The sequence below is a fragment of the Corythoichthys intestinalis genome, chromosome 4 (assembly GCF_030265065.1).
Source record: "Corythoichthys intestinalis isolate RoL2023-P3 chromosome 4, ASM3026506v1, whole genome shotgun sequence".
Taxonomy (NCBI): Eukaryota; Metazoa; Chordata; class Actinopteri; order Syngnathiformes; family Syngnathidae; genus Corythoichthys; species Corythoichthys intestinalis.
The window spans coordinates 30,633,571-30,657,795 of record NC_080398.1 but is presented as its reverse complement, the minus strand read 5'-3'; the positions used below and the strand labels follow the sequence as shown (position 1 = coordinate 30,657,795).

Below are 24,225 nucleotides of genomic sequence, written 5' to 3'. Positions count from 1 at the left end.
TATTTGAGAGAAAAAGCATTTTATTTTGCCTCATTCAAACCTTAATATCTGAACATTTACATATGTAAACTAAAGTGCAATCACACTCGTAAATGAATGGCTCATGGTTTTTTAAATGTAAATAAACCAATCTATTGTGATAAAACAACAAAATTGCAATAACTGCATTAACCATCAATGTGAAGTAACTGTAGTCTTGAAACAAATCTGAATAATGAAAAACATTGCAATAAAATAAGGCAAACTGGTTAAACTTCAGAGTAGCTGTGATCTGTCATGACAAAACATCGCTTCAATGATATCTGGCGCCATCTAGCGTCATGAATGGGTATAATGCCTGGACCGCGAATATAAGACCCCCACTTTTTCAGTCTTATTTCAATGCAAGAAACACCGTCTTATATTCGGGCCAATACGGTACTCAACCCACCCGATGGACCACCCAAGTACATAACAATCAACCAAGTAACTACCCCCCTCCTCGAAAAAAAAACCCCAACAAAAAACAACTAATCCACCAACTGAACAACCAACCGACAGCTTCCCATACAAAAACTGAACAGGTTTACGTACATAATTCACAAAAAAAAAAAAAAAAAAAAAAAGATATTTTCCTTTTCTTATGTGTGGCTTTGTGACTACACATGTATTTTCCTGTATGTTCTGCTAGTGCTTCTTTATGGTCAGAATAGCCTGAGGTAACACTGAATGATTTATGAAATGCAGGGAGATTTAACACGCTAAAATGAAAGCGTTTTTGCTGCTTTAAGATACATTCTACAGTGATCTACAGTATGTAAAGCACCAGTCTTTAGGTTAATTGTGTGAACCTGAGTTGCCGTACCCATGAGAGTTCATATAGTATTATACAAAGCTAGCAATCACCCCCTGCACTTAAACGTTTCCTCATCTGCGCAAATAAACGCCACCATAGCAATATTTATCCGAGCCGCTTATTTAGCCAACATTCCCATATGCTCAAAGAGTGACATGGATGACAGTCATAACATAAAAAGTGATATCAAAACCATGTTAAGCTCTATTAACATTTCAATGGCCTCTCCGCGACATCTTCATGAGGAAAAGCGATGCTAATGTTGGCCGCACTCAATCAAAGGCAGAAAAAAAAAAATCAATGTGTTTCATCACGGAATGAAAATGCACTACAAGTGTCTGAGAAGCCAATGAATGACGACAGCGAGGCGGCAGTTATGGATTTCAGGCCGCACGCGCTGTGATGAACCGATTAATTACTTCTTTCGCAAAATGTCAGAAAGACGATGCAAAATACCAATTGCATTTTGCAGCGCTGATGTTGATCGGCCAGTGGAGCAAAAATGGGGGAGAGCTGAAATGGCACTCTGTGAAGTGCAGACCTCCCCCAAGGACAAAAAAAACTCTACAACACTCTGGTTTAAACATTTTTTTTGTTCTGATTTGTGTAAATCCAGAGAAATGAATACAAAATTGATTAAAGCAGTATAATTGAAGGTTCATCTTCAATCCTCTCGGAAGTTGTAATGAGCATTAGGAAATGGAAGACAACTGCCAAAAATGTCATCCATTTTCAATAGTGTTTTTCCTTCATTAGAGTAATGGCTGGGCTGGAATCTACACTAACACTGGGCGACTGCAGATATCCCAGACAGATTAACAAAGCCAATCTTGGTTGAGCTGTTCGCTTATGCCATCCATTGCCGTTCATATGACCACGCCGTTTATTGGCAACTCCTTCGCAACAAACATAAGTATCATTTAGTGAAAGCACAACAAAAATAATATTCCTATCCCTCAAAAAATAATGTTTACAAAAAGAAAAGCGCTTCAATCTGTATTAATGAGACCCTTTTCTCACGCAGTTAAACAACAATGCAAAGAACTGGCATTCCCAATCAAAATAGCTATGCAAAATACGCATAAAACTTACTCAGACTTTGGTCAAACTCTTTTCAAACATTTCTTTTAGCTCAACAAAATACACTGGATGGCAATATTTACTCACAATATACAAACTATTAGAGGTCTCCTACGTTATAAAGCCAGCACTCAAATGAACGTGAATCACAATAGACCCAGTCTAAAAAAAAAAAAAAAAAACAGGGAGCAACGGCGTCATTCAAGGGACAAAACACACTCATTGGCTTAAGTTCTAAGTAATTTAAAACTTGCCATTGACACCTTGTGGTGTATTTCAATCACTACCTCACGTACTTTAAGACACTGTGGAAAAACGGCAGGGAGCCCATGTGACGTCACCGCTCTGCGACGTCAACAATTGCGAGCTACTAGTTTATTTTATGATTGAAAATGTTACAAATTTTATTATAACGAAAACATTAAGAGGGGTTTTAATATAAAATTACTATAACTTGTACTAACATTTATCTTTTAAGAACTACAAGTCTTTCTATCCGTGGAGTGTGGACCCCTTTAACAGAAAAAATATTAATAATGTTAATGCCATCTTGTGGATTTAATGTTATAATAAACAAATACAGTACTTATGTACAGTACACTGAATGTATACTGTATATCCGTCTTGTGTCTTTTCTTTCCATTCCAACAATAATTTACAGAAAAATATGGCATATTTTAGAGATGGTTTAAATTGCGATTAATTACGATTAATGAATTTTTAAGCTGTGATTAACTCGATTAAAAATGTTAATCATTCGACAGCCCTAATTTCACAGTTTCTATTTTTTTTCTATCACCCCCCTGACACACTTTTTTCATGGCGTACAATGTGACACAAATTGTTTTTTTTTTTGGTTTTTTTTTTTTTATGTAAACGCAGTGCACGTTACCCGTAGTTCTGTTGAACTTCCTCATACCAAATGAGAGTCAACCTTCCACTGAGCAAACCAGTTTCTCCTCCCACTAAATAAAGAACTAGTAATTGAAAGGATAGGAATAAAGCTTGTAAACTTGGGACTAACCAGTCCAAAACCTGGTCTAAAATGCCACTTTGCCTGGATTTAGTCAGCATCCAAAAATAGGGCCCTGCGTGATTTAACCTTCACCGAACCCCTTCGACTGACTCACTTAGGGTCGATCAAACCAAGGTTAAGACCCACTGCTTTAGACCAACAGACCGGATGTTGTATACTCCCCGTCAGAATAGCTTGCTTGAGTCTTAATAGCTTACAGACCCTATCGCAAGAAAGTGTTTCATGCAGGCCCGGCCCAGCCTATACGCAGACTATGCAGCTGCTTAGGGCCCCTGACCACTAGGGGGCCCCTAATCTGGCAATTGTTTAATTTATATTCTATTTTGTTTACTGCAGTTTTCTTTATTTGACTTTTGTCAGTTTTGATACTTGATTACAAGCTTTAACAAAGTTCTTCCTTAACTTCTTTCTTTCCTCTTTTAGAAAAAGATTTGGTGCTATCTACTGTAAGTACTGACAATCATTGGGGGTGAGAAGTTTGAAGTATACAGTGTAACAAAATCTGATTAATATACAAAATATGGACGTATGGGTTGGATTGCATGTATGGGTTTCACAGTACACTGTGACGAAATGGTGGGCCAAAAATATGGGCCCCTTTGCATTTTTTTGCTTAGGGCCCCCAGATGGCCTGGGCTGGCCCTGGTTTCATGGACCCCAATGTTGAGCAGCAGAAGGCAAATAAAGATGAGACAATGCGATCTAACTAAAGACATTACACAACCAGTAGCTAATTGTAAATACTGAACAAAACTAAAATATTAATTTTCCATTAAACTCCTTCCCTGGCAGTCGGCTAAATGATCCCCGATTGGAAACATACCCTACACAGTTTTATCACAATGCTGCTTTGCCAAAAATATCTCTTGCGTGAGTAGCGTCAAACATAGTTTTATTATTTGGAAAATTCATCACAAAAAAAAAGCCCCGGTCAATGAATGCCGCTGTGTGTTGATTAGACATCTCAATGTCTCGCTGCACATCTGTCACATCATGATGCGCTGCATCCAGCTCCAGCTGAGCGCCATCCATCTTGTACGCAGCTAATGATCATGCTTTATTGCTCTCGTTGCAATAAGAGCAAATCACAGTGCTCTCTAACCCTTCTGTCTCCCTCGATGGAGGTATGAGCAAAACACAAAGCAAGTTAGATTCAACTTTCGTTTTTAATCGTCTCCCTTGTCTAATTTATCACTGCGCGTCATCCTGTTCGTAAGCGAGAGACAGACGTGGAAAAAACCGACAGCCGTCAACGTGTGTCGGCGCCACTGCTGCTAATCTGCATGGCGTTAATAATTGATTGAAGCCTCCAACCATACATCTGCGATGGACTCTCTCCGCTTCAATTTCGCCGGCGCATTCGTTCCATCTTTGCGCCTCTCACGCACTGCGGCACTATCAAGAGCACTTTTTTTCCCTTTCGTCGTTTGTTCTTTCGCTCTTGATTAATCGCCACAAGCATCCTAAGCCGTTTCTCTTCACTCGTCACATGGAACACTCCTCGCGGTATTATTGAACAAACAACACTGTGTTGCTGCATTCAACGCGAATTACTGGATCGGGTTCGAAGTACGCTTTGGTTAAGTCCTACCATTCTGAATTTACTGGAAATCATGCCTTCAATAGACATCTTAACTATTTACTCGGGGTGTCAAACGATTAAAATTTTTAATCGAGTTAATTACAGCTTAAAAATTAATTAATCATAATTAATCGCAATTCAAACCATCTATAAAATATGCCATATTTTTCTGGAAATTATCGTTGGAATGGAAAGATGAGACACAAGATGGATATATACATTCAACATACGGTACATAAGTACTGTATTTGTTTATTATAACAATAAATCAACAAAATGGCATTACCATTATTAACATTCTGTTAAAGCAATCCATGGATAGAAAGACTTGTAGTTCTTAAAAGATAAATGTTAGTACAAGTAATAGAAATTTTATATTAAAACCCCTCTTAATGTTTTCGTTTTAATAAAATTCGTAAAATTTTCAGTCAAAAAATAAACTAGTAGCCCGCCATTGTTGATGCCAATAATTACTTACGCAATACTCATGGGTGCTGAAGCCTATAAAATCAGGCGCACCCAAGCTCCAGCAGAGGGCGACAAAACTCCGAAATACACAACAAGTACACGTTTCACTGTGCTGTCATTTTAATCTGTTAGAGCGGGGCATGTGCGTTAATTGCGTCAAATATTTTAACGTGATTAATTTTAAAAAATTAATTACCGCCCATTAACGCGATAATTTTGACAGCCCTGCTAATTACCATTGACAAAAATAGACTTATATCTCGGTAAATTCCAGTGTAAATTGATGGAGGATTTGTCCGTGTCATTTCTTTCAGACATGGGGAGATATCCTGGGAATTACTCAGGGGACATTTTCATAAACTAGTCCAATGTTGGTGACTCGGCACTCTCTGTGCAGGGAGGTCGGCTGGTGCGATTTTATAACCTGGACATTATGTCATTTTTGGTCGGCATCGGCAACAAAATAAACCACACATTTCCAAAGATGGACGATGGACTCTCTTCCACGGCTCTACGATCAAGTACCAATTTAATTTCGTTATGTTTTCATTTTAATTGAGCTATTTCCAGTTTGCCATGTTGTTAATTGTGATGCTTTTTGTCTTACTGTGAAGAAAGAGGAAATGAATATCGGCCCACCATGATATTTCTGTCATCAGCTTTCGTGCTGTGACCTGTGAATTCAACGCTTGCTTTTACACATACCACGTCCCGGGTAATGTCCGCGTAATCGCCGACTCAGTCGACCCGGGAAATTGCTTTCACTACCTGTCCAAAGCCTGGGGTTTAAAGAGTGTTCAGGTATGTGTGAAAGGGGCTTAAATGTCCAATTCATATAGACAAGTTTCTGAGGTACTTCTGCTTTACTTCCACATGTCTGCTCGCAACTTCCGTTTTAGAATTTTTCCATTCAAAACAACAGTGGAGCTGGGGTAACATTACCCATCAAAATCCCTTAAAAAAAAAACATTTGGAAATATCGCATCCACTTGCCATCATCACGACAGGGGAGGACAACATGTTCATGAAGGCTGATGTGGAACCAAGCTCGTGCCACCGCAAAGACCGGGTGTTTTTGTCGCCATGTTGCCGCTGTGTTATGAAAGGTATGATCTTCCTGTCCCTGCATTTTCATGTGTCCGTTGCTCGAATTATTCTAAAGCTAAAATCTTGCGCATGAAATGACTTGTTGCCTTTAATATTGTTATTATGTTGATGATTGTAATTATGATGATCTTTAATATTATTTACGACAACTACTGCATCTGCTGCTACCCTGTTGCTAATCAGTAGGTGTAGATTGCACAATTATGTCAACACATGAATGCAAGTGTTACAAGTTTTTTGTTCGTTTGTTTACAGGTGAAAAACGCTGTTAGGCAAGGAAAGACAAGTTGATGTGCCTCACAACAACACTTACTGTATGTTTTGATGGACATATACCGAGACTATGTGCGTTCTTCCTGGGGGCAGCTGGGAGACGGTGGCTCGCCTCGCTGCGGACCGTCAACTAGATTCCGAGATCCGACTGCGAGCTTTTTAACAGCAGCAACTTTAAAATATGTTATTTGAGCTGGAAATACTGAGGACAGCAGGAGAATACCCATCTGGAGGCCGTAATGTCGGGTGAAAATTTGGTGAGGCTCCAAAACCTTGGCGTCTGATATCACATTTTCATATGCTATTTTTCTAATAATTTTATAAATTGTGATTAATTGACCTGTTTTGCACATGCACCAATCGTTTTAAAAAAAACAAGAAATGGAACCATGTTGTCTAAATATTTTATTGCGATCAATATCTGCAATAAAAACTAATGACATACTATTTTTGTTTATATGTACAGTACATACCCTGTAGTATTTCCTTGGAACAACAAAATCCATGTCAGCCCTTCTGCATTTGGCAAATGTAATATTATTTGTGACGTCACCTCATTTTGGTCACTCAAGTGGCCGGTGTATCAATCTACAACTCACGTCAACACAGGCTGAAAGGTTGTTATAATTTTGTCCACGAATGATCATTGAAGTGATGAACAATCATACAATTTCATCTGCGTCTCATCTACGTCGTGGTGAATCTATTTTTGGAGATTCCTTGGGTTCCTCTGGTTTGATTTTGCAGTTTTAACTTTGTCAACACACTGCTTACTTCAACCGCAAATCATGGTCTTCTTTCTAAACCGGAAGTTCGGGGCAGACATTTTCCAAGATGGTGCCGCCCATATTAATCGATGTGCTAGTTAGTTCGATTAATCGAGTAATCGGATAAGGAACATAAAAAATGAAAATACCTGAGCTGAGCCTCAAACGCTATAAAAAACACCAAAAAAATGAGGATCTATGTACAACAAAAGAACATTTAGTTAACTTACATTGCAAAAGGCCGCTAGCTTAAATGCTATAAAACGCTAATTTTTTAAATTTTTTTACACACAATGCTCTTAACAAATAGTTCAGACAAATATTCCCACGACAAAAAAAAAAAAAAAAAAAAAAAAAAAAAAAAACGGCTAAATATACCTATAAATTACTTTACGAATGCATTAAAAAACATTAGATCAAACAAAAACTTAGCTTATGTTGGTCTTAACAAGAAGCAGCTGGATTTAGTCATGTGAAATGAGGCAGACTAGAGGGCAGTGTATCCACCCAAATCAATTAAACTAAATCCAAACACTTTCAAAACAAACCATTACAACACCACTTTAATTAAACGAATAATCGAAGCAGCAAAATTTAATTAGAATATTTTTTTCTAATCGAATACTTGAGTTAATCGATTAATCGTTGCAGCACTAAAATAAATAAATAAATAAATAAATAAGACGGAAAACACAGACAAGACTGAAAAAGCACTTGCACTCCTCTTTAAAACAAACTGCTGTGTTTTAAGATCAATATGACAGAACAATATGTCTATATGCTGCCATAGCAGATTCATGGCACATTAAGCCCCCGAACTATTTTTAATGTGTCCGTTTTACCCTGGAAACCCCTGTTTACAGACGTCGCGCAACCGCTTTTGTTTCAACTCAGCCATAAAACGAAGGTAAATCATTATATTTATTATTCAAAATGTCTGTCATTTTTAGCTTGGAAAAATTAACTGATGTCTAATATTTCATTTAAAAAAAAAAAAAAAAAAACAACTTTAAAAAATTACTCAAAATTCACTCGCATATTTTAAACTTTTAAACAAATTATGTCACAATGAAAAAAATGGTGTCTGTAAAAGTCACGGAAATCTACCTCATAACTATCGCTTAATAGTATTTTTTTTGTTACTGTCGCATTTTCTCCGATATGTTAGATGATGAATAATCGATACAAACAAAGAAAATTTTTTAAAAAATGTTTAAAAGGGTATGTATATGAAAAAGTGAATCTCGACCACTCTTTGATGTCTGTGATTTCTGCATGGCGACCCTTGTCGTATTATCCTGTTTCACCCATAAAATCCCCCCAAAATCCATCTGTGGCCATTCACAGCTGTTTCTTGACACTCAGTGATACATGCTACTTTGAGATTTTGGATCGAAACAAGGTAAGTACGCGATAATATCTCGTTAAAGTCGTGGCGTCTTTAATTCTGCTCTCGCATGTTCTCATCTCCAGATAGGGTTTCGCTGTTTAAAATTTTTTTTTTTTTTTTTTTTTAAATGCCTTCCTGTTCAAAAATTTTCTTCCTCCAGAAAATTGAGATTTTAAGCTTTCCAATGATGCATCACACGTGCATATCGGACAATTTTGAAATTTGGCCAAATTTGGGGTTTCAGAGCGGAACTTCAAGTCACCTGAGTGTTTTCCGCCATATATAAAAAAATTAAGCCTTCCGGTTTTCTTCTTGAGAGTCCCTCAAAACAGCTGCTGTTTTATAAAAATGGTTTAATTCCTTTTAAGTTTTGAGCATGGATCTTAGAGACGTTATTTGTGAGTTTTTTCATATTTCCAAAAATCAATAAAATGACTACAGTCCAAGTAAACAGGCGTTTGTTTATAGATAATCACAAGGTAGCCGCTACGCTAGTCGGAAAATCCCTAGAACTGCATTACGTGTCACTACTGGCATTAGTCCAAACACGTTTGCAAGTTTGTTTTATAAGAAAAAAAATAGCTGGCTCTCATAAATTGTGCAGTTGATGGACACTTTGAGACCACCGGACATGTACATAATTGGAGTTAAGGGAGTCCTTATGTGAAGGGGGTGAAGTTTGCCTGGGGACCCTCCTGCTACAAATTATGCTCCTACTCGCTACAAAAAAAACAATAAAACTCATATTGCAGCGCAAGATGCTTTTAGCACACACATGTTGAAGAGTTATACATACGTAATAATGTCTTAGGGCTGACATCTAGAGCCACGTAAACACATTTTGAGGACTCCAAGCAGAAGGGGAGTGTGTGCATGTGTGTTGACTTGGCTGTTGTCAGGAGGCAATCAGAGGCCGGACCGTTAGTCATGGCGGCCTGACACCCCCTCAGCTCCCTGAGGTGCAGCGCAGGTCATTAAGGCAGCAGCCTCAGTATGAGCGTACGCACGCATGCACACACAACATACGACTCTCTTTTGCCACTAGGTGAGTTTTGCCATCTTATAAAAGCGGGAGGAGATCATGCATTTTGAATGAAAATAATTTATTGAATAGCTAATTAGCTTCCAAGGGCACAAGAAGCTCTCTAAGTGGCGAGGAACCATGAAAATACATTTTCTAATGTCATGTTTTGAAGTACTTCCACAGAGTGCCCTTCAAGTGGTCTGTAGTTTCACCCCTATTCATTTTATTTTTTTATACAATTCAAGTCTTAACACTTAAGATGAGACGATTGCCTTTTTTGTGTTACTCCTGATTAGTGTTGTCACAGATTACTTGAAAAAGTAATTTAATTACTGATAACACCTCAAAAAAGTAATCTAGTTACTTTAACTTAACTGATTAGTCATCATCAGAGTATCATCATTGGTAAAGTAATCGGTTACTTTTTACTAGAGATGTCCAGATCGATCGGGATGGGTCCGATCACGTAAATTTCAAAGTATCAGAATCAGCAAAAAAATATCGGACATGCCTTTTTTTAACCCTTGAGAGTCGAAGGACGCGCCGGCGCGTCCTCAGCGCACGTGGTCTTTGAAGCGCCCTCACGTTTTAATTACGTCACCCACATGCCGTTGGTTGGTCTCGTTTTAAAGTCAATCGACCAACTAAAACGTGAGATATTGTCATTTAAGTTTTATAGTTTTATTGTCCTCTCAAAAAAAACATTAAAACGCTGCATGGATCATTTGTTTATGTCTATATTTCCATCATTTCTTGTCCTTTTTCAAAACGGAAGCTCCATTAAAAAAACACAAATCAAACGAACCCTTTCGAAGTCACAGTGGAAGCACACAATGCGTTTTTAAAAAAAAATAAATATAACTGCCGAGCGAGGTTCCACCGAACGAGAGGGAGGAGTGTTCTGAAGCAGCGAGGTGGCGAGCGACGGCCGTTTGGCTCGAGCGAGCGACTTTGTGTGACTTTGAGAATGAACGGAAAACTAAATTTAGCGCAAGCAATTGTGCTTTTTGATCAACTTGAGGAAGAAGATGGTCCAAATTCGTCATCATCGTCTTCTTCGGAAGAGTCCTCGAGTGAAGATAGTGACGGATTTGAACACGTGGGTGACGCCATCGACGAGCAGAGGTAAACCAACTCACTTTTTTTTTTATGCTGAAAAAGTTTCTTTTGAAAGTTTCTTTTGATATTGCAAGACAAAGTTCATTTTGATGCAATATAAGTGTGTTTTTGTGTATATAATAATAAAATGTGCATATCAGATCAAAGTCGTGCGTGCACTGTGTGTATCCCAGGCAGGAATTTATAATTTGTGGTGTTCTTCTTTCTATATGAAGATTAGGGATGTAGCACATATTCAGCTATGGTATTCTTTCTATTGTCATACATATAGATTTCCATTATTTTTTATTGCTGTATGTATTTTTATTTTATACTTTATTATTTTCATAAATACTGACTTTTTTTTCATGTACATTTATAGTGACAATGAAAGTAAAGTGAAATGAAAATGGAAGGGTGGAAAGAGGAACGACACCCCATGGAAGTGTGGGCTGCGTGATGTAGCCCTGTGTCTAATTCCAGGACGAAAACTGCTTTTCGGAGTGGCATGCCTGAAAAAATATTAACTTGTTTATTGTAAATATTTTTGAAAATACTTTTTTTTCCAATGTTATATATATATATTTTTTTCCCACAATCAGTCTTCTCAATTTGTGTATATAAATGTGTGTTCAAGAAGCTTGATTGTGTGTACATAGTTTTCATCAGGTGATGGGCCGCAATACCTAAACTCATAAAGCGATGGCCTCTAAACACCTTTTGTGTTAGATGGTATATATTTTTTCACTGTTCTTCACTGTTTGGTCTGCTGTATATAACCTGTTTTGACTAGAGCATGTATAAAGGCAAAAAACGCCTATGACTATACCTGTTGTTTATGTTGAAGTGTCAAATATAAGACTATTTATTCTACATTTTTTGGTTGAATGTTCATCCTAACATGTTGAATAAATATTACAAAGTTTCAAAACGGTTCGTTACGCATGTTTGGCTGTCAATTGGGCATCAATATTAAAAATTTTGACAAAACGATTTTGGAATTTTTTGTCTTTTTGGGCCCAAAATGATGATTTATAATTGGTCAGTGAAGGAAACAACAGTTTGGACATGAAGTTCAAGGTGTCACAAAAAAACGGACCAAACCAGGCCATCGTAAACAATTCTTTCTTTGAAATATAAAGGCAACTTCAAAGGCATGCAAAATCAGACACAATAGGCCTAGACCTTAAAGGGTTAATATATATACTGTATAGTTTTAAATTAAATAGTTTTCTAATTGTATTTAATGTTACAGACATAATATGATACACTCATCCAGAGTCTTAAGTTTAGGCTTAAGGTAGGGTTATCAAATTTATCCCGATAACGGTGGTAATTAATTTTTTTAAAAATGTATCACATTAAAATATTTAATGCAATTGATGCATGCGCTGCACGACCCACTCACGCATTGTCGCGCTCAATCTGTAATGGCGCCGTTTTACCTATATAGAGAGCTAAAAGGCAGCGTAAAATGAGTGGCGTGAACTTTGGCAGCCTTAAGAGCCTTTTTTAATTGGCTAAAACCTTACAATCCCTCTCCCTACGATTGGAAATATCGTGGGAAGCAATGTGGGTAAGCAAGGTAGCAATTGATCTTTATCTTAACACCCTATGTTATTTCCCAACGCCGAGAAGATATATCAATTGGTAGCACTACGCACAGTTATGGTTGCAAAGGCGTGTTACATCCACCCATCATGCATTTGGGCATGGCTACAGTATTATTTACTGAAAGCTCAACAAATACACTAGATGGCAATATTTAGTCACAATATACAAAGTCACAAGTCTTTCTATCTGTGGATCCCTCTCACAGAAAGAATGTTAAAAATGTACTGTAAATGCCATCTTGAGCATTTATTGTCATAATAAATACAGTACTTATGTACTGTACGTTGAACGTCTATATTTGTCCGAGTTTTATTCATTTTTTTCTTAATGCATTGCCAAAATATATATAAACAGGAAAAATTATCGGGAATGATTGGAATTGAATCGGGAGCAAAAAAAAAAAAAGCAATCGGATCGGGAAATATCGGGATCGGCAGATACACAAACTAAAACGATCAGGATCGGATCGGGAGCAAAAAAACATGATTGGAACAACCCTACTTTTTACCAATTTTTATCCTTTTGCTGCCTCAACATAAGAATGACAACAGAAAAATGTTGTAAATATGTAATTGACTTTCCGATAATTTAATTTAAAGGGGGAAGATCAGAAATTTTCAAATAAGGCTTCATCTTTGGGTTAGCGGGGGTTTAATTAGTCGATGGAGTTGATTTCAACCACTATTGACTCGCGCTAGCTTAGCCACTCCAGAGCCCCTGAAAATACAAATACAACAAACTGGGTGGAATTTGTTGAAATCAACTCGGCTGACTAATTAAACCCGTGCTAACTCGAAGATTAAGCCTAATGTCAAAAATTCTGAACTTCGGGTTAGAGTTTAGGGGTTAACCGGAAACCCGCCCCCACTGCGGCCCTTTGTGGAATAGTTTCCCCACCCCTGGGTTAACCGCATATCAGTGCCTATGTAAAACAATGCAAATTGAATGCACAATAATCAACAAAACACTGATGAATTGCACAGTACAATAAACACAAAGGTGGGGCTGGTGAATGGAACCCTAATGAACAGCAATTAGGCAGATTTAAAAGGACTGTGATGCATGGCTCTTCTTGGCAGTTAATGACATCTTTACAATATGGTGAAGTCCATGGAATGGTCAAAAAAGTTCAGACACGAAGTCATTTCACTTCATAATCAAGGATATGGATATAATAAGATAGCAAAAGGACTAAAAAATTCAAGAGGGAGCATAGTCCACAAGTTTAAAGCTAAAGGCACAGTGGAAACGCTACCTGGGCGTGGTAGAAAGAGGTTACTGTCTGCAACTTCTGTGCGATACCCGAAGCGAAAGGTGGAGAAAAATCCCCGGGACAGCTGAGGAACTATGACAGGACATGTCACAGGAAGGTCCCAGGTTTCATCCCAGACAATAAGACGCACACTGCAAAATGATGGTTTCCATGCAAGAACTCCCAGGCACACCTCCCTGCTGACTCCAAAGCACAAGAAGTATGCCATAAACTAAGTGGACAAACCACAAAGCTCTTGGGATATTGTTCTCTGGAGTGATGAGACTAAACTGGAACTTTTTGGGCCGAAGAATCAATAGTATGTATGGAGGAAAAACAATGATCAGTATAAAGAAAAGAACACCCTATCTACTGTGAAGCACAGTGTGAGGTCAGTCATGCTCTGGGGTTGTTTTGCTTCTTCAGGTACAGGGAATCTTCAGCGTGTGCAAGGTATTATGAATTCAGTTCGATACCAGGAGATTTTGGATGCAAATGTCATCCAGTCATTGAAAAAGCTGAGGCTTGCGCGAGGTTGTACCTCCCAACAGGACAATGATCCTAAGCATACCTCAACATCTACCACATCTTGGTTGCAAAAGAAGTGCTGGAAGATTCTGGAGTGGCCATCGCAATCACCAGACTTAAATCCCATTGAAAACCTCTGGTGGTACTTGAAGAAGGCAGTTGCAGCACACAAGCCCAAAAATGTTACTGAACTGGAGGCTTTTGCTATTGAAGAATGGGCAAAGATACCTGTGGATCACTGCAAGAAACTTGTGTCAAGCTATGCTTCACGTCTAAAGGATGTTATTGTTGCAAAGGATGTTTTACTAAAGTTACACTTACCTAAGAGGTTGAGTAATTTTGTCAATGAAGTAATCACAGAAAGGCCATAAATTGGAATATTAAACAAAAAAATACTTTTGTGATTCCACTTGTATATGTCTATTTGACATGTCGTTATTTATTCTGATTATAACCAAGATGAAAAAGCAAAAACACTTATCTACTGTGGGGGTTGAATAATTTTGAACACAACTGTACATGACGCATAAACAACGAACTGAGAACATACCCGCTACGTTAAAGTAACATAGCTATTAAGAGTGATCAGGCAACTTTAGCATTGAGAACATGCTAACAAGTTTACCAAACCATCAGTGTCACACCAAATCACTTAATCCAATTAAATCTGTTACCGCTAATGTTGAAACACAGGCCTCTCTTGTGGTTTAATGTGAAAATAACATGTGAAATGATATAATAATGTGTTAATGATTTCACACTGAGTCGCTCATGAGTATAAATTGACCAAACTATGAAAAAAAAACGTGACTTAAAGTCCGACAAATACGGTAATTAACTCATTTGCTCCCAAAAACATGTAAATATCTTCTATTTTGAATTGTTTCAGTGTCCCAAAGACATATTTATACGTCTTTTACGTTTTTTTTTTTTTTTACAAGAGACATCTTTAGGTTCTGATTCAACTTAGCTCCAAAGCACAAAGCTGAAAATCCATTATAAAGTAATAAAACTGGCCACTGGAGGGCAGTAGTGCATTTGGTAAGACCCCCAACCCAATTCAATGGAACGAATGGCCGGGGCGCCGGCGGAAGACGACAAAATGGACGTCCAGGATGCCAGGCGGCGGACGACTGAGCAGAACAACCGGGAGGACGCCTTGGATGCCAGGTGCTGGACGACCGAGCAGAACGACCGGGACCAACAGTGCAGCGGACGATGCCGTTGAGTCCGTGCTGGAAAGACTAAAAAAAATCCATCTTTATGAGACAGGCGACGAAGAGGGAAAAGTTTACCCCGGCCGTCGCGGCCACAACAGCGTCATCTCTCAGTTAGTTATGTATATATAAATTGTTACTTTGCTATAAAAAGCTCTATTTGTCTTGTTGTTTATGTTATTTTGTAAAAGGAAACATTATTCAGATGTTTGGGATGTAACTAAAGCAAAAAATATCTGTGTTAAAGTCAGTTATGTTTGAAATGTATGCGTTCATAAAAAGCTAAATTTCTCTATTTTTTCATCAAAAATTGGAAAATTGCTCAAACTAAGCTATTTTCTAATGCTGATTTCTAAAGAATGGAAAAAGATATGAACTAACTTTTTTTCCTGCTGAAAGAAAAGAGTCTAATCTTTCTTTTGGTGGGTTCCACGTTTATATAGCAATAGAACAGAATTTTCTGTGGGCCTTGCAAAATCAGTCAAAACCCAGTAAAACGGCAGGGAGCGAAGGGGGTTGCACCGGTGAAAATGGCTGGGAGTGAATGAGTTAAAAAGGGCGGGGACAAAAACTATAAAAATCTTTGTTTACAATATTTATTTAAAAACAAACAGGTAAAAAAATATTCTCTAAAATTCTATTTGATTTTTTTTTTTTTTTCACGAGAAACCAAGTTGACACGCATAATTTACCATATTGGCCCGAATATAAGACTGATAAAGTGGGGGTCGTCTTATATTCGCGGTCTAGACATTATACCCATTCACGCCGCTAGATGGCGCCAGATATCATTGAAATGATGTGCTGTCATGACAGATCTCAGCTACTATCAATTTTAACCAGTTTGCATTATTTTATCACAATGTTTTTCCTTATTCAGATTTGTTTCAAGACTACAGTTACAGTTAGACTTCAATTTGATGGTTAATGCAGTTATTGAAATTTTGTTGTTTTATCACAATAAATAGGCTTCTGGTTTTTGAAATGTAAATAAACCATTCATTTACGAATGTGATTGCACTTTAGTTTACATATTTAAATGTTCAGATATTAAGATTTGAATTAGGCAAAATAACATGTTTTATCTCTCAAATATATTGTTATAATCATGTTTCAGATGTACTGTAATTATTTTCTGTATAAAAATTAATTTGGTGTTCAAAACGTTTTTTTTCAAAGTTGAGTCTTGAAAAAGAGGGAGTCGTCTTACAATCAGGGCCGTCTTATATTCTGGCCAATTCGGTACTTTTGCACCCAAACAAAATGATGTAGCGGGTCAGATCAGGCCCCGGGGCCTTGAGTTTGACACTTGTGACTTGAATAATAAAAGCTATTTAACTTGGTTTATTGGAAGAAAGTAATTGTCTCTCCCACTTGTTGTCGTTGTAAGACACTTGTTAAAATACTTGCGGTTGTTTCCATTGGGGGGGAAATAATGGGACATTAATGCATCTGTTGGTGTAGTGGGTCAAATAAAGTTCGCATAAGAGTTAAGTGGCTTCTACATCGTACCTGGAGGGCAAAGTTGTTTCTGTTAAGGGCGACGGAGGCAGTGGGGGGGAGAAAAAGCTAAATGGCTTTTAATTAATTTTTAATCCGTAGATAATTTCTCTCACCAGTTAGAAGCCAGAGACAGATCCATGCCCCTTAGGAGGCCTAGCGGTAAAGAAAGATCAGATGTCGAAAACCCCGCCGGGCAGTCGACTGCTGGCGTATTGTTAAAATTTAATGGATCAGTTGATTGTCAAAGAAGCTGGTGAGATCCTCAGAAGATGAAAGGGGCTTGAAAACGACGACACTTGTGGCCCACTCTACCCGAGAGAGAGTAATCCTTGCCGACAAGAACATTTCAAGGGGAACCTGAGAGCTGATCAACACATCACCTGCGAATTAATAAGAGTGCTGAAACAGCGTCAAAGTAAAGCGATCATGATTGATACACTGGAGGACAATTAGTGCTGCAACAATGGGGCGAGGGAGCAATGTTCCCGTGACGTCTGCAGCAGTCAACACCCTTTGCCTCGCATTGCGAAATAACCCGACCTTTAAGCAAAGCGTGGCATCCAAGACGACTTTATTACGTTATTGAACCACCCACACACTAGACATTTCAGTCTGAATGTCACACCGTTGATGTTATTGTTCCTCTTTGGAAGCATCTTCATGAAATTGTAGACGCATGTTCTCACTCGAGCACGACCTCCCTAGTTATTGCCGCAACGGGATATTCAGATAGCCTTACCGCGAGCTGGCATTTTGCAGTAATCACTCCATCGTTTCGATCTCAGCTTTTCAGCATTTGGTTGATTCAAACAAAATAACAGTGACTGCCTTTCACCTTGACAAACTTCAAATTAATATCAAGTAATGACCAGATTTTGTCTCACTCCTCTTGGATTGTCTTCAAAATAGGGTAATGCAACTGTTTTTTAAGAAGGGCAATTCTGGGTTGTTTAGTGTTTGATTCATTACAATAAAGTACCGCCATAATCTTGTCTTGTCTTTTCCTCGTTGAATTTAAATTTGAACATTATATGCAGTCTAGTTAACTATTTTGGTCACATGACATTCAACACAAGGTGTGAGAGTATTCCCAGTGTTTATATTCGCAGTAGGTGGTGATGACTTATTCCGCAAACAATATCAAATTGAAACTACAGTGGTATGAAAAAGTATCTAAACCTTTTGGAAGTGCTCACATTTCTGCATAAAATCACCATTAAATGTGATCTGATCTCTGTCAAAATCACACAGATGAAAAAAACGGTCTGCTTTAACTAAAATTACCCACACATTTATAGGTTTTCATATTTTAATGAGGATAGCATGCAAACAATGACAGCAGGGGGAAAAATAAGTACCGTATTGCCCGAATATAAGATGGTGTTTTTTGCATTGAAATAACACTGAAAAAGAGGGGGTCGTCTTATATTCGCGGTCTAGACATTATACCCATTCACGACGCTAGATGGCGCCAGATATCATTGAAGCGATGTTCTGTCAGGACAGATCTCAGCTACACTCAAGTTTAACCAGTTTGCAATATTTTATTGCAATGTTTTTCCTTATTCAGATTTTTTTCAAGACTACAGTTACAGTTAGACCACTTTGATGGTTAATGCAGTTATTGCAATTTTGTTGTTTTATCACAATAGATTGGTTTATTTACATTTCAAAAACCAGAAGCCATTCATTTACAAATGTGATTGCACTTTAGTTTAGATATTTAAATGTTCAGATATTAAGATTTGAATGAGGCAAAATAACATGCTTTTTCTCTCAAATATGTTATTCTAATCATTTGTTTCGGATGTACTGTAATTATTTTCTGTATAAAAATTAATTTGGTGTTCAAAAAGTCTTTTTTCAAACTTGTCTTGAAAAAGAGGGGGTTGTCTTATAATCAGGGCCGCCTTATATTCCTTCTCCCTAAGGAGACTGAAAGACCAATTGAAATAAATTTTTACCAAACAATTTCAGTCAGGTGTGTGCCCAATCAGTGATGAGTGGCCTTAAGCTGCCCCGCCCACTATAAAACACACATCTGGTAAGAAATGTCTTGATGAGAAGCATTGTCTGATGTGCATCATGGCTCGGTCAAAAGAGCTGTCTGAAAACCTGCGATCAAGGATTGTTGATATGTATAAAGCTGGGAAAGGATACAAAACTATCTCTAAAAGTCTGGATGTTCATCAATCGACAGTCTGAAAAGCTGTCTGCAAATAGATAGAGTTTGGCACTGTTGCTTCTCTCCCAAGGAGTGGCCGTCCACCAAAGATGATGCCAAGAGTTCAGCGCAGAATACTCAGAGAGGTAAAAAGAAACCTAGAGTGTCTGCTAAAGACTTACTGAAATCAATGGCACAGTCCAATACCTCTGTGCAACCGTCAACTATATGTATAACTATGGCCAAGAATCGTGTTCATGGGAGGACTCCAAGGAGGATGCCACTGCTGTCTGTTATGACCCTGTGGTTCAATTGTTATTTTTTACTGCTTTTTCCACTGTGTGTGTGCGTGAGTTGGGTGGCTGATTGAATGAATTAGGTGCAGGTGCCGCTGATTCAACCACTCCTGATTGGTGACCCCTCATTGGCCAAGGTTTGGACTTCCCGGCCTACTAAAGAAGCTTGCCACAAGCACTCTGCCTCCTCGCCAGCCAGACCAGCATTCAGAAATGCCAGTTCGTTTGTTCGGTTTCCAGCAATGATTCCTGTTTCGAATAACCTTTGTATATAGTGTAAATAGTTGAGCAGTATGTAGGAGGGAGATGCCTTTTTGTTTTGCACAGTTTTCTCCTGTTTTTTGTTGATAGGAGTTAGGTAAAGGAAATTTCTTTGACCTTTTTTGTTTTTGTTAGGGAAGACAGGGCTTTCATAGATTGTTTTGTTTGTTATTTTGGCGACCGTCTCCCTCTGAGCCAAATAAAGAAACTGCTCTTGACTTTTTTCGTTTTCACTGGCTTTTCTGGGTGAGGGTTTGACGGGAGGAGCACACCCCATGTTGCGTCTTGTAACCCCTAGACCGGGGCGTAACACTGTCTAAAAAAAGCATTGTTACTCGTTTAATGTTCACGAAAAGGCATTTGGACAATCCACAGAAGTTTTCATAATATTTTGTTGACGGATGAAACCAAAGTTAAATTGTTTGGGAGTAACACACAATGTCATGTGTGGAGGAAAAATGGAACAGCTCACCAACATCAAAACCTCATCCCCACCGTGAAGCATGATGGAGGAAGCATCATGATTTGGGGCTGTTTTCTGCCTCGGGGCTTGGACAACTTGCAATCCTTAATGGAAGAATGCATTCAAAATTTTTTCAGGATATTTTGCAGGAAAACCTGAGGCAGTCTGTCAAACAGTTGAAGCTAATAAGAGGATGGATTCTGCAACAAGACAATGATCCAAAACACAGAAGTAAATCTACTTCAAAATGGTTGCAGGAGAACAAAATACACGTTCTGGAGTGGCCAAGTCAAAGTCCAGACTTGAACCCCATTGAGATACTGTGAAACGGCCAGTAGTGGGCTACGCCAGCAAACCAGGAGCGTGATAAATTACCACTCAACACAAACACACGGTGCGTAAATAAATCAAAATTTTGAATGTCTGACATTGATGTGATAGATGATCAATTCATTTGAAATGAAAGGGTTGGCAGGGGATGATCATGTTTTAGCGCGATAGACGAAAGTGCTGGCATTTGTTGTTTTAATAGAACACAGTTACGGTCAAGCTATGAAGAAACTGACCGACTGGGTATTTTTTCCCCCAATCATTTTCTATGGTGGCGCATGGGAATAGAAGCAGGAATGTTCCGGGAGGTTTAGCGGGTACGAAGCGCTTTTTCACGTGGGAGCGACTGTGAGTAAGAGGCTCTGGTGTGTTTCTGACATGGTGTGTGACGAGGGGCATCGTGACGACCTGCGCTCATGAATAAGACATAGGTCGGGGAAGGAGGATTGGGGCAGTTGTGGTGGGCTGTCCATTTGCACACTTAAAGGGACAGAGAATGACTGTAGAGGGAGAAACACCACAGGGGGAATGCACAGGATGCACAGCTGTGCACTTTTGAGGATGAATGTGAAGTACTCGTTACCACCATCTCTAATTACATGGGTGAGTTCAGTGAAATCTCAATGGCAGTGCTGCCTACGGGAATAAATTAGAAATTAACATGCTTCTGTTGAGGTTGGCAAACACTATGATCGCTCATGACTGATATAGTATGCGATCTACAGGTTTTGCTGGCTTTTTCCCAACGCAGCCAAAGGGCTCTATAACGCTGTTGCACTGAAACATTCCTCACTCTTTGGATTATTTATGATCATCGGTGCAAGGTGGCGATGCCATGGATTTGTCAGTTTAAAACAAACCCACTGGTCAAAATGTAGCCATACAGCATATCTCTCAAACCGTTCAGCTCTGTGGTCAGACATACTGAAAGCCTTTCGCACATAGCAGGTTTTCTAGTCGATTAGTCGACTAATTGACTCACGTATAAATCATGTGGTCAGTGGTGTATTACACTGGGCTTTATATTTTAGCTTCGAATGAAAATTAAACATTCTGAAAATTGTTGGCCTATAAACAGTGTTGTTAATCTTACTATAAAAAAGTAAATAATTACAGTTACAAATTATTTCTCCCAAAAAGTAATTGATTTAGTAACTCAGTTACCTGAATGTAAGAGTAATTAGTTACTTGGCAAAGTAACTGGCTTTACTTTTCATGTTTTTTTGTTTTTGTTTTTTCATTCCAAAAAATAGGGCTAGGGCACACTATTTGAAGTTCAAAGGGATTTTGGAACAATTGGCCCAAGCCCAATTCTTTACCCTAAACTTAACTAGACACAGAGGTATTGCAGATATTGTGATAATGATATAGTAACCTTTGCTATGTTTGGAAGTCATTTAATGTTGTGAATCAACCGTTAAAGTTGTTAAAATTGCTCCCGTTATTGCATTAGGCCTCTTCTGTCCATTTTCGACATGTGAAAGTTTTAAAAGTGTTTCATCTAGGGCTGTCAAAATTATCGCGTTAACGGGCGGTATTTTTTTTTTTTTTAATTAATCACGTTAAAATATTTGACACAATTAACGCACATGCCACGCTCAAACAGATTAAAATGACAGCAAAGTGCAATGTCCACTTGTTACTTGTGTTTTTTGGAGTTTTGTCGCCCTCTGCTGGTGCTTGGGTGCGACTGATTTTATGGGCTTCAGCACCCATGGGCATTGCGTAATTATTGACATCAACAATGGCGGGCTACTAGCTTATTTTTTGATTGAAAATTTTACAAATTTTATCAAAACGAAAATATTATGTGGGGTTTTAATATAAAATTTCTATAACTTGTACTAACATTTATCTTTTAAGAAATACAAGTCTTTCTATCCATGGATCGCTTTAACAGAATGTTAATAATGTTAATGCCATCTTGTTGATTTATTGTTATAATAAACAAATACAGTACTTATGCACCGTATGTTGAATGTATATATCCATCATGTGTCTTATCTTTCCATTCCAACAATAATTTACAGAAAAATATGGCATATTTTGTAGATGGTTTGAAGTGCGATTAATTACGATTAATTAATTTTTAAGCTGTAATTAACTCGATTGAAATTTTTAATCGTTTGACAGCCCTAGTTTCATCATTTAAAGATAAATTCAAGTCAAGATTTTGCCGATTTAGGAGTATTTTAGATAAAAAGTTACTTAGGTTCGCTAGGAAGGTTCTTTACAACAGAGCCTTTGTGAGAAGTCTACTGCGCTAAGATGGCGGCTGTTTTAGTCTTTAGTAACGCGAGTCTATCATTTCCCATCTAGTTCTCTATGGATGTGCTTAACGCCACCGTGTCTCTCATTTCGCATTTAGTTCCATATACATGTGGTATCTACCGTAGCATCACGTGGGCATAGTTTAAGCTATCGGCAACAGTCAGGTGTTATTGGAGCCACCTCGCATCACGTTTGCAACGGCGTCACAACTCCCTTGCCTCCTCCCCACTCCCGCTCTGCTCTCGTCTCCATGAGTCCCGTGTTTCTTAGACTTTTTCTCACGTCATTTAACTCATTTGCTCCCAAAAACCTATAAATATGTTCTATTTTTAATTGTTTCAGTGTCCCAAAAACGTATTTATACATCTTTTATGTTTCTTTTGACAAGAGGCATCTCCTTGTTCTGACGCACCTAAACTGCAACGCACAAAGCTCAAAACCCATTTTAAAGCAATAAAATTGGCCACTGTAGGGCAGTAGCGCATTTTGTAAGAACTCATCTCGGGCCAAGAAAGGAAGTGAAGAAAAATAGTCAGGAAACGGAAGTTGGAGGGATCTTTTGAAGACGCGTGAGAATTTAAGAAAAATGTGGAGAACGATCGGAAATATAAGGCAAACGACACTGGAGGAGTTTTTTTAAAAGAAAACGAAACCATTGTCAAAGAAGGATAAAAAAAAATCAATCCTGATGAGACAGACAGTGACGGCCACAACAGCATCAGGTTCTACACGCGTTCTGCGGAGCTCACATTGCGTTACTCCTTGAGCCAGAGCTTGAAACCAACGATGAAGATGATGAAAAATGTGAAACTGATCTTGATCCGGACTCATCAGATTACTGGGAGCCACCTCATTCATCCGGGAACAGCCGAGAGAGCCTTCCCCGTTGTTATGTGCGCAAATAGTTCAACAGTTCAATAGTTTAGTTATTTGTAAATAAATTGTTACTTTGCGATCAAAAGCTCTATTTGTCTTGTTGTTTATGTTATTTTGTAAAAGTAAAACATTATTCAGATGTTTGGGATGTAACTAAAGAAAAAAATAGCTGTGGCAAAGTTATGTTTGAAATTTATGCTTTCACAAAAAGCTCGGTTTCTCTGTTTTTTCATCAGAAATTGGAAAATTGCTCAAACTAAGCTATTTTCTAATGCTGCTTTCTAAAGAATGGAAAAAGATATGAACTAACTTTTTTCCTGCTGACAGAAGAGAGTCTAATCTTTGTTTTGGTGGGTTCCATGTTTATATAGCAATAGAACAGAATTTTCTGTGGGCCTTGCAACATCAGTCAAAATCCAGCAAAACGGCCGGGAGCGAAGGGCCTTGCTCCGGTGAAAATGGCCGGGAATGAATGAGTTACCCAAATCCAACGTAGTAACGCTTGCTTTTACATCCTCAGTAACGGAGTTGCAAAGATAGAAAATAATAAATTAGATTACTCCCTACTTAAAAAAATAACACCGTTAGTAACGCCGTTATACTCTAATGCCGTTATTAACAACACTGCCTATAAATATTATGTTGCATTGTTTTCCAAAATGAAATGTGGGAAAATATTTCATTTTGATTTTGAATAGCTCCTCAGATGAACCATTTGCTTTAATTGAGCACTATAGAAATCTAATTTTTACTACAGTGATCCTTACTACTTCGCACTTCAAACTTTGCA

General features: G+C 38.2%; 1 protein-coding gene across 1 annotated transcript in view; it reads right to left on the bottom strand.

Moving 5' to 3' along the window:
- iglon5 (IgLON family member 5) overlaps positions 1-24,225 on the bottom strand; it is a 424,128-nt gene that overhangs the window by 171,659 nt on the left and 228,244 nt on the right. The gene's annotated exons all lie outside the window — the stretch shown is intronic.